Raw genomic sequence first — 5,549 nt, forward strand, 5'->3', positions numbered from 1 at the left:
GTTTTGTGCAGTCGGGCTGGTGCTGCTGTATCTTCATCTTTTCCTTTGTGGATAAAGTCAAACTGTTGCTTCTGGGACTAGAGAGCCCTTTGTCCTTTATAGTCGCCAAACCAGCCCAGCCTCTTTATCACCTCCCCAAATCTGTGTCAGTTGTTCTTATGTGTTAGACAAATGCTTAGAAACTGTGGTGGAAGTGGGCACAAATTCTGCTTTCCTTCTCCTCATTGCAGTCGGATCCTCGCAGCCTTCTGAGGTGTCAAGGTGTATGCCAGGTTGTTTTGCCCTGCATCATGCAGGAAAGGGTAGCACGATTTGTCCAAGATTTTTACACTTCCAGGGTCAAAAAAAAAGGTTGAAACAAAAGCACAGTAAGCAAAGGACATATAAATATCCTTTGATTGCTTTCCCAGTCCTAGAAAAGCTCTTGGGGAGGTAAAAGAGGTTTAAAAGCCAGTGCTAGAGATCATCTGCCTCTGAGAACACACAATGATCTCTGTATGGAAGCTTCTGCTCCTGGATCACAAACACAGCCCTTTAGATTAGTTTTGGATGTAAATCATGCAGAAGGCAACACATTAAACTGAGTAACCATACACAATTCACTAATTAAAGAAGAGCTCTGTTTATTGACCCGGTGGGGGGTGGGACATTTTAAAAAAGGTAGTCTTATTTATCATCACTGTTTTGTTCAGTTACTTCATTTTTCTCACTGAATGTTCTATTGCTCCTCTCTTCTATTGCTGTAGATGAGAGGTACCACCTGCTGCAACCTTGGGATTTCTGTGCACAGATCGAAGCATTTTGCCTTTTTTTAGGGTATCTGGCTCACTCTGTGGTGGAACAAAACTTAGCTCTTGTACTGAAGCTGCGGACGGGCAAGTCCAACTTGGGAAGAAGCTCTCGGAAGCAGAGTCCTGACTTAGGTACCTGTATTTAAATATCAACATGTGGCTGTGACCGTGAAAAAAGCCACATAGATTCCTGTTGCTGGAAGCTTCATCCCTGGGCAAGCTGATAGAGGCTGGGGAGAAAAAGAGGGTCAGAGAGGTTAGGAGAATCAAACCTCAAGTTTTTAGTGCTTTTACAGAGATGATCTGAGGTCCTACCCTTGCAGCCTCATAAGACCTCAATAATTGTTTTAGGTTTTATATTGCTCCCTGTTCTGGAAGCGCACCGATCTTTTATTGAGGGTGAGTGATACTAGGAAGGGTTTTCTGAAAGGGCTAACAGCATCTCCTGACATTCACTGCATCACTTCTAGGACAGTGAAGCTGGGTGTCGGGGGTGACGTTGTGGCAGCTTGGCATCAAACCCCACCTGTGTGCCTGTGCAATCACTTTCCTCTCCAGGCTTGGGCAGGGACAGGCTCCTGCTCTCTGTCCGTGCGAGGGAGACGGTGAACACCAGCAAGGGGGAAAGCAAAACGCTGGGCACTGAAATCTGATCAGCCACCACGTTTGCCTGGTCCTGAGTAACAGAGCCGCTGGTATAGGGGCGATGGGTCGCTTCCCAGAGCTGTTCCTCTCCCCCGCACGTGCCCTCCATGGTCACCCACCAAGCCAGGAGATGGAGGAGGAGCTGATTTTCTTGTGAGAGAGCAGAGTAATGCAATACATTCAGCTGAGTGTGATCACTCACTGCTGAGGGAGTATTTTTTTCTCAGAGCTGTCAGCAGAAAGCAAGAGTGTTACATTCAGTTCACAGGCAGTAGGCTTGTAGTCTCAATTATCTGTCGTTCTTGGTGGAGTTGTGCCAAAATTGTGCATCTTGGTCTGCACGGGCACGACCAACATTTCTAGCTGCGCTACCCTGTGATTTTGACTCTTGTTTTGCTTTAAAATTTGGGTTCGTTTTAGGCCATCATGCACGAGAAAGACAAGAGCTGCAGCAGTGTCTGTCATTTAAGTCTGAGAAGTTGAATGGTTTGTTATTTTCTATTTTTCAACAACATAAAAAGTCAGATCAATTATCCATCTCACTCCTACTCTCTAATGGATGGACAGACAAGGTGGTTGTTTTTTTTTTCCAGCTGACATCTGGTATGCTAAGTAGAGAACATTCCCCTCAGTTTGCTTCCTTCATGTAATGAATGATAAGCAAATGAATGAGTAAGGTAAAATGTGTGACAGATAACAAATAAGTTACAAACTTTGTGATTTTGAAGTGGATTTCCCTGACACGGGGAAGTAGGCACGTGTTGGTGTGCAGACTTGCAGTTATTTCCGATTGTACCTTGATGCTTCAGTAAGTTGTACGTCCCACTGGTTTCCCAGATGTTCCTAGGGTTGTAGGATCTTTTCAGAGCCCCAAAATCCTTGGATAAAGTTTCTTAATAAGCTTTAAAACTAAATTTTGCATATTTATTTTTTTCAAGGAACAAGACCTTATGAATTCTAATATTCATAGGTAACTCCTAAACCCCCAAGCACTGCCTTGGCTTGTGGGGAACTGCTCTTAGGTAGCAGAGAGGACAGGTAAGCATCATGCAAACCAGCTGCTCAGTCTCTGGCTGCAACACCGAGGCAACCGCAGAGGCTTAACTATAAATTAGTGTTGCACTCACATTAACAAAGCACTTGCCTTTTATTTACACCATGAGTGGTGGGAAGGAAAAGTAACATTTTTTTAATTTTTCCCTTGTGTAGTCCCTGAGCCCATGAGGTCCTGTGATATGGATTCATAGCCGTGGTTTAGCCAAGCACTATTTATTTGTTTGGTTGTAAATGGCACCTTCTCAAAGCACTAGCAGATTGATCCTGGCCAGTGTGAAATCTCCTCTTCCGTTTTCTTGTTCTCTTAAATTGTTCTCTGATAGGATGGTCAACAGCTCTGGCAATTAGTCCCTCCAACGAACCTCTTGAGGGATATATAAAATAATATTAAAAAGCATGGAAATACAATTTTTAAAAATCACTTTATATGCAGGATCTCTTTTATTTCCTGACCTGAAGAAGAATGCAATAATAGCTTTAGTCACAGGATATAAAATTTTACTGAAGTTTATGGATTTCAAAGGAATATTTTTTTAAAAAAAAATACAGTAAATATTGTCCATCAGTAACTGCTGTCCATAAAAATAAATATTTGCCTGATAGCAAAACACAGCTTTAAACGTTTTTAAGTTTCCAATTTGTCTGTGCTGGCCAGGTAATATTAAATCTTGCTTCCTGTATTAACAAGATTTAATTTAACACAGCTGTTGCTTCTGGTGCTCACTTTCTGTGAATAATCCCTGAAGAATACAAAAAAAAAAAAAAAAAAAAAAATGACACAGCAAAAATAATACCTGCAGCAAAGGATGGACTTAGAGCATCTAACAAATTTAAATGGGGAAGTGTCTCCCACTGGTATCTCTAATTCTTTTGAATTAAAAATTTGATTTAGAATTTAATTAGAAAATAGAAAGTATTGAATTCTGGAAATATTATCAGGGCTGGCTCAAAGCTTTATTTTGTCACAACTACATCACAATGTGTTTTGAGATACTTGTGTTATTTTTCATGTGGTAAATTGGAATTGTCCTATGTCTGAAAGGACACTGTCCAGAAAAATATATATATATATATATTATGGACTTGTTATACATTATTCTCTTATTTTCTGTTTGTGTTTTATTGATAAATGTTTTGAAGGATCAAAAATACAGGGAAAGTTCATGAGGGCTGTAGTGAAGCTGTTAATGATGTTATATAGAATATAATTTTTTTACTACTGGTTAGCTGAAAAAAGTACTAAGAGGAAAAATAAGTACCAGTGTTCTGAAAGAAATGCAGAGCTTGCAAGCTGCTATTTTTTCTGAATTCATTTGTAGTTTCTTACCTGTTTTCCTCATCCGCGCTCCCGTTAGGTCAGTGAAAAGGAGACGGTCCAGCCTAACAAGCTGGTCCTACTGACAGCGTAGGTGGTCGCGGTGCCCTCCCCAGCGTGGCTGTCTTCGGCACTGGGGAGGAGCGATGTTCTCACCTTGTGCTCCGTACCTTGGGCACCTTGTCCTCAGCTAGCACTGACTTAGGGTATGTGAGAGAGGCTTTGGCTTTTGTGCTGAGCCCAGCCAAGGGGGAGCCTGAAGTTCTTCCTCACACAGGTGTTTGTTAGGTTAAACAGGGTTTCCTTAACATCGAGGACCTTTTAGGCTGCCACAAGTCTTCTGAGATAATCACAAGACATTGGCTGATGTGACAGAGTCTAGAGAAGTCCCTTGCTTTCCTGAATCAGCAGGTGGAGCGGCCACGGGGTACAGTGTCTATGCACTATGTCTAGAAGAAAGGTCCCCTTTGCCTCTAAGTGCAGTCTGTTGGATAGTGCTCTCTAGGACAACAGGGCTGTCACCTTTGTACTCCAGTATGAAGCTGCCCAGAGACAGCAAATAGTTACCAAAATCTTCTGGTACATTCAGGGGCGGGGGGGGTGGGGGTGGGGAGAAAAAGAAAAAGAAAGAAAAAAAGAAAAAAGGAAAAAAGAAAAAAAAAAGAACCAGAAAGAAGAAAAAAGAAAGAGAAAAAGAAAGGAAGAAAAAAGAAAAATGGAAAAAAAATAAGAACAAGAAAGAAGAAAAAAGAAAGAAAAAAAAATTTTAAAAAAATGTATGTTTAGCCATAGTCCCTGGTGAGCACTCTTCATAATGATTATTTATGATTCCGCTGCTACATGTTGATCCGCTTTGCTGTTTAGTCGAATAGGGTCTTATCAAGTCTCATATTTTATTTAACTTGGTGTGCTTTACTTGCCTCTTTCACTGAACCTGCCAACTTCAGAAATATTTATAAAGGAGATGTGGTTGTGTGGTTTTAGCAACAGTATTCTAAAGTCGAGGTAAAACCAGATGTGCACACTGGGATATCACCTTTTGTTTAATCAGCTGGCGCAACTGGGAAAGGCAGACACTTTTCAGGCACACCAGCCTTCCTCGGGCCTGAAAGAGAATTAGCAGACTTCAGAGCTAAACAAACGCAAAATGAAAAGCAATTGCTCAGGTATGTCCCGGGTAAACCACCTCTGAAACAAAAGGTAGTTAGTAGGGAAAGCTGGTAAGGCAGTTATCTCTCTAAGGGAAAGAAAGAAAAAATAATTTATAGCCTGCGGAATGTGGAAAGGTTAGTGGAGGGGAAAGGAAATTATATTGTGCCATGAAATCAGTATCTCTATTGAATCCCTGGGTTTTAGTGACTAGCAGAGTTTAAGATGTTAGCTCCAGGCTTGCCTTTGGAAGGTATTTTGGAGATCTTCCTTAAAGATCAGGACCAAGAGATCAGAGGTGGCACGGTTGTGAAAAGTGCTCTTTGTGTAAGATGGGGATATAACGTGTGGGTCAAGAGCCTATCGCAGAGCTGGTTCTCAGAAAGATATAATTCAGCAGCCCTAGTCCTTTGAGGGTGCTGTGCTGGGTCCTGGAGGATGAACTCTGGAGACTGGGAAGGATATTTTAGGTCAAATGTGTATTTGCTTTTGTCTGCGCAACAGCAGGTAGTGTGATGGATCCTGTGAGATGGGATTTTCTCTTGCTAAGTCTGTTGACGTCTCCCTTTCATCTGCACATAGCTGTACCCGAG

Source organism: Falco punctatus (assembly GCF_963210335.1).
Source record: "Falco punctatus genome assembly, chromosome: 2".
Classification (NCBI taxonomy): domain Eukaryota; kingdom Metazoa; phylum Chordata; class Aves; order Falconiformes; family Falconidae; genus Falco; species Falco punctatus.